Below are 12758 nucleotides of genomic sequence, written 5' to 3' on the forward strand. Positions count from 1 at the left end.
CGAGGAAAAAAGTCTTTGATTGTTGACCTAATTAGACGATCAAAGTTGAAGATCCGTTCGTAGGAAATTACAAAAAGTGCTATATCCGCCTAAACACCGGAATAGTTTGGAGTCAAGCGTTGAAAACACAAGATATAATTTTAAACGCCCTATGAATGAAGTTTCTAAACACACGACGTCCAAGAACAAAAAATTTTAACTTTCAATGCGTCTTGGATGCGAGAATAAGATGTCCCAACACTACCAAGATATACTTCTATTATCCATTGTGTATTCATGAATTCAGTCAAAGTCTTAGGATTATGGGATATCTATCTGGGCAATAGATTTTTTCTTTACAAGAACTTGTTCGAGACAATAGAAAAAGAGCAATTGGAGATTCAGTTGAAGCATTACGAGTAAAATATCGTCAAAGGGTCTGACTATAAAAGTCTTTCAACCATTTCAGAGTTATGTCAATGGTTGAGGAAGACTAACAAGTCTGTGACATACCACCTCATTTTTCGAGTGATCGTACTTGTGCTTACTCTTCCGGTTTCCACTGCTACTACAGAACGATCATTTTCTGCGATGAATATTGTGAAAACAAGACTTCGGAGCAAATGGAGGATGATTTTCTCTCGGACGCATTAATGATATATATTGAGAAAGAAATTGCTAGAAATGTGAGCATACAAGATATCATTAAAGATTTTGAAATTTTAAAAGAACGTCGAATTCTTTTTAGTTAAAAAATTGTACTTGATACTTAATTGAGTATATCTTTAAGAAACTTTGGCTTCCATCTTTTTGTAATATGCTAATATTACTCTTTTAAATATTCTGTTTATTTTTTTAATTATTGTATTCTTATTCAACGAATTATAGATAATTAATGATTTATATGATTTGAAAACAAAAAGACTTTTGCTTTTCTATAATATTTATATTATTTATAATTTTATATTTATATTATAAAAATTATTGTTTTAATCAATTAAATATCTTATCTTCAAACAACAACAAAAATAAGAAAGACTTTTTGATTTACATTCGTTGTTGTTTTATATTTTATTTTCCCAACTAAAAACTCTCGACTCTTCCACAATGCATTGAAATTATATGCAAACATATAATAATTATTTTCCTATTTTTGTATGTGTGGGGTGGGCCGGCCCCCAAAATATAATCTTGGATCCGCCTCTGCTAACATGATAATATAAATTATCACCTTTCATTTTTTCAATTTAACACGTTTGTATTTTCTGATTTTAAATATTAAGACAAATCATGTTGTGGTCTCTGAATTATTTTGTCTTAAAGGAGTCGCGTCATCAGAATAAAGTGTCTGTGATGGGTAATAACTCAATTTAATTATTCAATTTATTATTGAGACCCAAATTAGTTATAAAAGCCCAAACCCACAATTAATTATAAAAAACCTAAGCCCATTATACACTCCAAAAAACTCTATAAATGGGAGATGATTGTTTTATGCTTAAACTTTTTAGCTCTCAATTAACATCTTTGAATTATTTTCTGACTTGAGCGTCAGAGTGTCTACGCCGAGCAAACCCCGGCGCCTCTAACGTTTGTTTGTGACGCACGTGATAAGCCACAAAGATTTTATCTGCACCAGCTACTTGGGCCCGTTTACGAACCAGCAGAATAATTCGAATAATCACAGTTTTTGGCTTCATCAGTCTGTATTATTGTATATCCTCATTTATTACAATTCAGTATATGAATTCACGACTTAAAAATTGGTCGATGTCCTCTAAAATTAAAATAACTTTAATTTCTCAGCTAACAGGCTTTAATGATAACGGTGAAATTGTTGGGTGGTTCTTCTGGATCTTCACACGATACGAAGCTTTTTTCTCCGAGTTAATAGATTCTCGTGTATCCCAAGAATTATCTTGGATCAAGGAAATGTTTGGTAAAACGAAAGATGTTATCTTGGATGAAGCAGATGTTTTGTAAAACGAAAGCTGTTTTGGATCAAGGAGATGTTTTCAATATTTTCAGCTTGCTTCGCAATTTTTTATCTGCATTGCCCTAGTATGATTCATGTTTTATTGTGATCGAGTGAATTCGTTTCTCACAGTGTTTCCTTTTCTTTTCATCTGATAACAAATCATTTGATTACCAAATTGCGAGGGAAAGGCTAATGAATCGTGATAAGTTTAAAACCAAAAATAAATAAGAAACAATAATTTAGTCTGGTTTGGAGCTGCATTTTGTTAAAGAGGAATTGAATGGAATCATGGCAATCCTTGTGATACTTGTTTATGATTCTGATTTCAAATTGTACTACATGTTAGAGTAGATGTCCGGCAAGCAACTTGTTGCTCGAGCTTTATTGACTCTAATGTAAAATAATTTTTATTTTAATAATATTTTACGATTTATTCGATTATGGCATTATACTTTATTCTCTATACACATGCAAGCTGCATAGATAAAGTCCTTGAATATACAATAGATACAATGAGGTCTGCCTCTCAACATAAGACCATGAAACTCATTAGGAAGTGTACCATTTATTCTAAAGAGGTTCCTAGTCGAATCAGCCGCCTAAAACAAGGATATAGATGATAATATGATGATGCACTGAACAACCCTCCCTCGAACTATCCAAGCGGTTCTCACTTATCGAGTGGAATAGTCCGTAGTTATGGTTGTACACCATTATTCCTTTGACCCGGGACAATGTAGAGGCTATACGTACTAGCATGCATTTGATCCGTTTACCGACTCCATTGAGGGTCATCATGTGGCGAGGTTGGGTGTAATTTCGAATTACGTAGGAGTAAATGCATTGTTATCGGGGATTCACCGTTCACCTATGGGTGAAGATATCATATGTGATCTGATGAGTTAATAGTGCAAGGTGTCTCTGGCCAGAGCAAGAAATGTGCTTTAGGGAAATGTGTTTTCCTAATTGCACATACCATGCCACTATTAATACTCAAAGATAAATCGAATCGTTATCGAATTCATATATAACTCTCGATATACCAATGGTTGCAGATTCAATCGGGATATATGTGTTGAAGGAACCGTACTGTACGCTAACCATAACTAAAGATTCTTGCGCGCACTATCAGTGATACCTAGAGGATCATGAGGCGATGCTACTAAACGCTCTTACCATGATCCGATGGGTGCAATCAGAAATGAGTTCTGAAATTCTTGATCAAATTGTTGAAAAGAATGTGGCTAACTAGGGTAAGCCCGAATAAGAATAAATGTTATCCTGAATCACATGAAGATGTGAACCCACGGCTAGCTGTATCTCTGAACCATTGAGGGTCACACAAGTATCTGATTCTGTGTTCCTGTTGAGATAGTCAAATTTCAAGGAGTTGGAATTTGGCGACTATAATTTAATGGAGATCAAACAAGAAGCTTATAGAAGAGTTTATGAGCAGATTCCGTATGATGGAAGAAATAGAAGTTAGCATGATTGCTAAATAAGGAAATAGAGTGGAACTGCTTGTTTTGTGAATGAGTTCACTAAAACTGGCAGCTGTCATATATGATAACTACCATATATGGTAAGTTCTAAATTTGGTAAGTGAAAATTTTGATCTTCGAAATTTTCGATTTTCAATATATGAACAAGATTTGTATCCTTGGTATATCGGCGCTCTGGGATCGTCGATCGTGGTTATAATGAGTTTCGAAATCATTTTTTTTGTGAATTTGAAATTTACTAATAAATTGATTGTGCTGGTATGATGAAAAACTTAATTTTTGCACACAAAAGTCAAAAATTCCTTTGCTTTTCTCCCTTAAAAGTCATGGCCATCACCTTAAGGAAAATAGGAAGAAAATTTTGGAAAAGAGCAAATTAGATTTGCTTAATTATAAGAATCCATAATATTGATTAAGAATCAATAAGCACAAAATTAAATAAAATTTTCCAATTTAAAAGGCAAAGCCACGGCCACCTTGTAGGGATTTTGTGTGTGAAAATTTCGGCCACTTTTTATCTTCCTCGCCGTGCCACTTCGTCTCCGGATTTTGGAAATTCGGAGCTACAGTCTCAACTCATAAATCGTTTGAATTTTTAGTGCAAACCAAACGAGGAAAAAAGTCTTTGATTGTTGACCTAATTAGACGATCAAAGTTGAAGATCCGTTCGTAGGAAATTACAAAAAGTGCTATATCCGCCTAAACACCGGAATAGTTTGGAGTCAAGCGTTGAAAACACAAAGATATAATTTTAAACGCCCTATGAATGAAGTTTCTAAACACACGACGTCCAAGAACAAAAAATTTTAACTTTCAATGCGTCTTGGATGCGAGAATAAGATGTCCCAACACTACCAAGATATACTTCTATTATCCATTGTGTATTCATGAATTCAGTCAAAGTCTTAGGATTATGGGATATCTATCTGGGCAATAGATTTTTTCTTTACAAGAACTTGTTCGAGACAATAGAAAAAGAGCAATTGGAGATTCAGTTGAAGCATTACGAGTAAAATATCGTCAAAGGGTCTGACTATAAAAGTCTTTCAACCATTTCAGAGTTATGTCAATGGTTGAGGAAGACTAACAAGTCTGTGACATACCACCTCATTTTTCGAGTGATCGTACTTGTGCTTACTCTTCCGGTTTCCACTGCTACTACAGAACGATCATTTTCTGCGATGAATATTGTGAAAACAAGACTTCGGAGCAAATGGAGGATGATTTTCTCTCGGACGCATTAATGATATATATTGAGAAAGAAATTGCTAGAAATGTGAGCATACAAGATATCATTAAAGATTTTGAAATTTTAAAAGAACGTCGAATTCTTTTTAGTTAAAAAATTGTACTTGATACTTAATTGAGTATATCTTTTAAGAAACTTTGGCTTCCATCTTTTTGTAATATGCTAATATTACTCTTTTAAATATTCTGTTTATTTTTTTAATTATTGTATTCTTATTCAACGAATTATAGATAATTAATGATTTATATGATTTGAAAACAAAAGACTTTTGCTTTTCTATAATATTTATATTATTTATAATTTTATATTTATATTATAAAAATTATTGTTTTAATCAATTAAATATCTTATCTTCAAACAACAACAAAAATAAGAAAGACTTTTTGATTTACATTCGTTGTTGTTTTATATTTTATTTTCCCAACTAAAAACTCTCGACTCTTCCACAATGCATTGAAATTATATGCAAACATATAATAATTATTTTCCTATTTTTGTATGTGTGGGGTGGGCCGGCCCCCAAAATATAATCTTGGATCCGCCTCTGCTAACATGATAATATAAATTATCACCTTTCATTTTTTCAATTTAACACGTTTGTATTTTCTGATTTTAAATATTAAGACAAATCATGTTGTGGTCTCTGAATTATTTTGTCTTAAAGGAGTCGCGTCATCAGAATAAAGTGTCTGTGATGGGTAATAACTCAATTTAATTATTCAATTTATTATTGAGACCCAAATTAGTTATAAAAGCCCAAACCCACAATTAATTATAAAAAACCTAAGCCATTATACACTCCAAAAAACTCTATAAATGGGAGATGATTGTTTTATGCTTAAACTTTTTAGCTCTCAATTAACATCTTTGAATTATTTTCTGACTTGAGCGTCAGAGTGTCTACGCCGAGCAAACCCCGGCGCCTCTAACGTTTGTTTGTGACGCACGTGATAAGCCACAAAGATTTATCTGCACCAGCTACTTGGGCCCGTTTACGAACCAGCAGAATAATTCGAATAATCACAGTTTTTGGCTTCATCAGTCTGTATTATTGTATATCCTCATTTATTACAATTCAGTATATGAATTCACGACTTAAAAATTGGTCGATGTCCTCTAAAATTAAAATAACTTTAATTTCTCAGCTAACAGGCTTTAATGATAACGGTGAAATTGTTGGGTGGTTCTTCTGGATCTTCACACGATACGAAGCTTTTTTTCTCCGAGTTAATAGATTCTCGTGTATCCCAAGAATTATCTTGGATCAAGGAAATGTTTGGTAAAACGAAAGATGTTATCTTGGATGAAGCAGATGTTTTGTAAAACGAAAGCTGTTTTGGATCAAGGAGATGTTTTCAATATTTTCAGCTTGCTTCGCAATTTTTTATCTGCATTGCCCTAGTATGATTCATGTTTTATTGTGATCGAGTGAATTCGTTTCTCACAGTGTTTCCTTTTCTTTTCATCTGATAACAAATCATTTGATTACCAAATTGCGAGGGAAAGGCTAATGAATCGTGATAAGTTTAAAACCAAAAATAAATAAGAAACAATAATTTAGTCTGGTTTGGAGCTGCATTTTGTTAAAGAGGAATTGAATGGAATCATGGCAATCCTTGTGATACTTGTTTATGATTCTGATTTCAAATTGTACTACATGTTAGAGTAGATGTCCGGCAAGCCAACTTGTTGCTCGAGCTTTATTGACTCTAATGTAAAATAATTTTTATTTTAATAATATTTTACGATTTATTCGATTATGGCATTATACTTTATTCTCTATACACATGCAAGCTGCATAGATAAAGTCCTTGAATATACAATAGATACAATGAGGTCTGCCTCTCAACATAAGACCATGAAACTCATTAGGAAGTGTACCATTTATTCTAAAGAGGTTCCTAGTCGAATCAGCCGCCTAAAACAAGGATATAGATGATAATATGATGATGCACTGAACAACCCTCCCTCGAACTATCCAAGCGGTTCTCACTTATCGAGTGGAATAGTCCGTAGTTATGGTTGTACACCATTATTCCTTTGACCCGGGACAATGTAGAGGCTATACGTACTAGCATGCATTTGATCCGTTTACCGACTCCATTGAGGGTCATCATGTGGCGAGGTTGGGTGTAATTTCGAATTACGTAGGAGTAAATGCATTGTTATCGGGGATTCACCGTTCACCTATGGGTGAAGATATCATATGTGATCTGATGAGTTAATAGTGCAAGGTGTCTCTGGCCAGAGCAAGAAATGTGCTTTAGGGAAATGTGTTTTCCTAATTGCACATACCATGCCACTATTAATACTCAAAGATAATCGAATCGTTATCGAATTCATATATAACTCTCGATATACCAATGGTTGCAGATTCAATCGGGATATATGTGTTGAAGGAACCGTACTGTACGCTAACCATAACTAAAGATTCTTGCGCGCACTATCAGTGATACCTAGAGGATCATGAGGCGATGCTACTAAACGCTCTTACCATGATCCGATGGGTGCAATCAGAAATGAGTTCTGAAATTCTTGATCAAATTGTTGAAAAGAATGTGGCTAACTAGGGTAAGCCCGAATAAGAATAAATGTTATCCTGAATCACATGAAGATGTGAACCCACGGCTAGCTGTATCTCTGAACCATTGAGGGTCACACAAGTATCTGATTCTGTGTTCCTGTTGAGATAGTCAAATTTCAAGGAGTTGGAATTTGGCGACTATAATTTAATGGAGATCAAACAAGAAGCTTATAGAAGAGTTTATGAGCAGATTCCGTATGATGGAAGAAATAGAAGTTAGCATGATTGCTAAATAAGGAAATAGAGTGGAACTGCTTGTTTTGTGAATGAGTTCACTAAAACTGGCAGCTGTCATATATGATAACTACCATATATGGTAAGTTCTAAATTTGGTAAGTGAAAATTTTGATCTTCGAAATTTTCGATTTTCAATATATGAACAAGATTTGTATCCTTGGTATATCGGCGCTCTGGGATCGTCGATCGTGGTTATAATGAGTTTGAAATCATTTTTTTGTGAATTTGAAATTTACTAATAAATTGATTGTGCTGGTATGATGAAAAACTTAATTTTTGCACACAAAAGTCAAAAATTCCTTTGCTTTTCTCCCTTAAAAGTCATGGCCATCACCTTAAGGAAAATAGGAAGAAAATTTTGGAAAAGAGCAAATTAGATTTGCTTAATTATAAGAATCCATAATATTGATTAAGAATCAATAAGCACAAAATTAAATAAAAATTTTCCAATTTAAAAGGCAAAGCCACGGCCACCTTGTAGGGATTTTGTGTGTGAAAATTTCGGCCACTTTTTATCTTCCTCGCCGTGCCACTTCGTCTCCGGATTTTGGAAATTCGGAGCTACAGTCTCAACTCATAAATCGTTTGAATTTTTTAGTGCAAACCAAACGAGGAAAAAAGTCTTTGATTGTTGACCTAATTAGACGATCAAAGTTGAAGATCCGTTCGTAGGAAATTACAAAAAGTGCTATATCCGCCTAAACACCGGAATAGTTTGGAGTCAAGCGTTGAAAACACAAAGATATAATTTTAAACGCCCTATGAATGAAGTTTCTAAACACACGACGTCCAAGAACAAAAAATTTTAACTTTCAATGCGTCTTGGATGCGAGAATAAGATGTCCCAACACTACCAAGATATACTTCTATTATCCATTGTGTATTCATGAATTCAGTCAAAGTCTTAGGATTATGGGATATCTATCTGGGCAATAGATTTTTTCTTTACAAGAACTTGTTCGAGACAATAGAAAAAGAGCAATTGGAGATTCAGTTGAAGCATTACGAGTAAAATATCGTCAAAGGGTCTGACTATAAAAGTCTTTCAACCATTTCAGAGTTATGTCAATGGTTGAGGAAGACTAACAAGTCTGTGACATACCACCTCATTTTTCGAGTGATCGTACTTGTGCTTACTCTTCCGGTTTCCACTGCTACTACAGAACGATCATTTTCTGCGATGAATATTGTGAAAACAAGACTTCGGAGCAAATGGAGGATGATTTTCTCTCGGACGCATTAATGATATATATTGAGAAAGAAATTGCTAGAAATGTGAGCATACAAGATATCATTAAAGATTTTGAAATTTTAAAAGAACGTCGAATTCTTTTTAGTTAAAAAATTGTACTTGATACTTAATTGAGTATATCTTTTAAGAAACTTTGGCTTCCATCTTTTTGTAATATGCTAATATTACTCTTTTAAATATTCTGTTTATTTTTTTAATTATTGTATTCTTATTCAACGAATTATAGATAATTAATGATTTATATGATTTGAAAACAAAAAGACTTTTGCTTTTCTATAATATTTATATTATTTATAATTTTATATTTATATTATAAAAATTATTGTTTTAATCAATTAAATATCTTATCTTCAAACAACAACAAAAATAAGAAAGACTTTTTGATTTACATTCGTTGTTGTTTTATATTTTATTTTCCCAACTAAAAACTCTCGACTCTTCCACAATGCATTGAAATTATATGCAAACATATAATAATTATTTTCCTATTTTTGTATGTGTGGGGTGGGCCGGCCCCCAAAATATAATCTTGGATCCGCCTCTGCTAACATGATAATATAAATTATCACCTTTCATTTTTTCAATTTAACACGTTTGTATTTTCTGATTTTAAATATTAAGACAAATCATGTTGTGGTCTCTGAATTATTTTGTCTTAAAGGAGTCGCGTCATCAGAATAAAGTGTCTGTGATGGGTAATAACTCAATTTAATTATTCAATTTATTATTGAGACCCAAATTAGTTATAAAAGCCCAAACCCACAATTAATTATAAAAAACCTAAGCCCATTATACACTCCAAAAAACTCTATAAATGGGAGATGATTGTTTTATGCTTAAACTTTTTAGCTCTCAATTAACATCTTTGAATTATTTTCTGACTTGAGCGTCAGAGTGTCTACGCCGAGCAAACCCCGGCGCCTCTAACGTTTGTTTGTGACGCACGTGATAAGCCACAAAGATTTTATCTGCACCAGCTACTTGGGCCCGTTTACGAACCAGCAGAATAATTCGAATAATCACAGTTTTTGGCTTCATCAGTCTGTATTATTGTATATCCTCATTTATTACAATTCAGTATATGAATTCACGACTTAAAAATTGGTCGATGTCCTCTAAAATTAAAATAACTTTAATTTCTCAGCTAACAGGCTTTAATGATAACGGTGAAATTGTTGGGTGGTTCTTCTGGATCTTCACACGATACGAAGCTTTTTTTCTCCGAGTTAATAGATTCTCGTGTATCCCAAGAATTATCTTGGATCAAGGAAATGTTTGGTAAAACGAAAGATGTTATCTTGGATGAAGCAGATGTTTTGTAAAACGAAAGCTGTTTTGGATCAAGGAGATGTTTTCAATATTTTCAGCTTGCTTCGCAATTTTTTATCTGCATTGCCCTAGTATGATTCATGTTTTATTGTGATCGAGTGAATTCGTTTCTCACAGTGTTTCCTTTTCTTTTCATCTGATAACAAATCATTTGATTACCAAATTGCGAGGGAAAGGCTAATGAATCGTGATAAGTTTAAAACCAAAAATAAATAAGAAACAATAATTTAGTCTGGTTTGGAGCTGCATTTTGTTAAAGAGGAATTGAATGGAATCATGGCAATCCTTGTGATACTTGTTTATGATTCTGATTTCAAATTGTACTACATGTTAGAGTAGATGTCCGGCAAGCCAACTTGTTGCTCGAGCTTTATTGACTCTAATGTAAAATAATTTTTATTTTAATAATATTTTACGATTTATTCGATTATGGCATTATACTTTATTCTCTATACACATGCAAGCTGCATAGATAAAGTCCTTGAATATACAATAGATACAATGAGGTCTGCCTCTCAACATAAGACCATGAAACTCATTAGGAAGTGTACCATTTATTCTAAAGAGGTTCCTAGTCGAATCAGCCGCCTAAAACAAGGATATAGATGATAATATGATGATGCACTGAACAACCCTCCCTCGAACTATCCAAGCGGTTCTCACTTATCGAGTGGAATAGTCCGTAGTTATGGTTGTACACCATTATTCCTTTGACCCGGGACAATGTAGAGGCTATACGTACTAGCATGCATTTGATCCGTTTACCGACTCCATTGAGGGTCATCATGTGGCGAGGTTGGGTGTAATTTCGAATTACGTAGGAGTAAATGCATTGTTATCGGGGATTCACCGTTCACCTATGGGTGAAGATATCATATGTGATCTGATGAGTTAATAGTGCAAGGTGTCTCTGGCCAGAGCAAGAAATGTGCTTTAGGGAAATGTGTTTTCCTAATTGCACATACCATGCCACTATTAATACTCAAAGATAAATCGAATCGTTATCGAATTCATATATAACTCTCGATATACCAATGGTTGCAGATTCAATCGGGATATATGTGTTGAAGGAACCGTACTGTACGCTAACCATAACTAAAGATTCTTGCGCGCACTATCAGTGATACCTAGAGGATCATGAGGCGATGCTACTAAACGCTCTTACCATGATCCGATGGGTGCAATCAGAAATGAGTTCTGAAATTCTTGATCAAATTGTTGAAAAGAATGTGGCTAACTAGGGTAAGCCCGAATAAGAATAAATGTTATCCTGAATCACATGAAGATGTGAACCCACGGCTAGCTGTATCTCTGAACCATTGAGGGTCACACAAGTATCTGATTCTGTGTTCCTGTTGAGATAGTCAAATTTCAAGGAGTTGGAATTTGGCGACTATAATTTAATGGAGATCAAACAAGAAGCTTATAGAAGAGTTTATGAGCAGATTCCGTATGATGGAAGAAATAGAAGTTAGCATGATTGCTAAATAAGGAAATAGAGTGGAACTGCTTGTTTTGTGAATGAGTTCACTAAAACTGGCAGCTGTCATATATGATAACTACCATATATGGTAAGTTCTAAATTTGGTAAGTGAAAATTTTGATCTTCGAAATTTCGATTTTCAATATATGAACAAGATTTGTATCCTTGGTATATCGGCGCTCTGGGATCGTCGATCGTGGTTATAATGAGTTCGAAATCATTTTTTTGTGAATTTGAAATTTACTAATAAATTGATTGTGCTGGTATGATGAAAAACTTAATTTTTGCACACAAAAGTCAAAAATTCCTTTGCTTTTCTCCCTTAAAAGTCATGGCCATCACCTTAAGGAAAATAGGAAGAAAATTTTGGAAAAGAGCAAATTAGATTTGCTTAATTATAAGAATCCATAATATTGATTAAGAATCAATAAGCACAAAATTAAATAAAAATTTTCCAATTTAAAAGGCAAAGCCACGGCCACCTTGTAGGGATTTTGTGTGTGAAAATTTCGGCCACTTTTTATCTTCCTCGCCGTGCCACTTCGTCTCCGGATTTTGGAAATTCGGAGCTACAGTCTCAACTCATAAATCGTTTGAATTTTTTAGTGCAAACCAAACGAGGAAAAAAGTCTTTGATTGTTGACCTAATTAGACGATCAAAGTTGAAGATCCGTTCGTAGGAAATTACAAAAAGTGCTATATCCGCCTAAACACCGGAATAGTTTGGAGTCAAGCGTTGAAAACACAAAGATATAATTTTAAACGCCCTATGAATGAAGTTTCTAAACACACGACGTCCAAGAACAAAAAATTTTAACTTTCAATGCGTCTTGGATGCGAGAATAAGATGTCCCAACACTACCAAGATATACTTCTATTATCCATTGTGTATTCATGAATTCAGTCAAAGTCTTAGGATTATGGGATATCTATCTGGGCAATAGATTTTTTCTTTACAAGAACTTGTTCGAGACAATAGAAAAAGAGCAATTGGAGATTCAGTTGAAGCATTACGAGTAAAATATCGTCAAAGGGTCTGACTATAAAAGTCTTTCAACCATTTCAGAGTTATGTCAATGGTTGAGGAAGACTAACAAGTCTGTGACATACCACCTCATTTTTCGAGTGATCGTACTTGTGCTTACTCTTCCGGTTTCCACTGCTA

Source organism: Primulina tabacum, chromosome 5 (genome assembly GCF_025594145.1).
Source record: "Primulina tabacum isolate GXHZ01 chromosome 5, ASM2559414v2, whole genome shotgun sequence".
Classification (NCBI taxonomy): domain Eukaryota; kingdom Viridiplantae; phylum Streptophyta; class Magnoliopsida; order Lamiales; family Gesneriaceae; genus Primulina; species Primulina tabacum.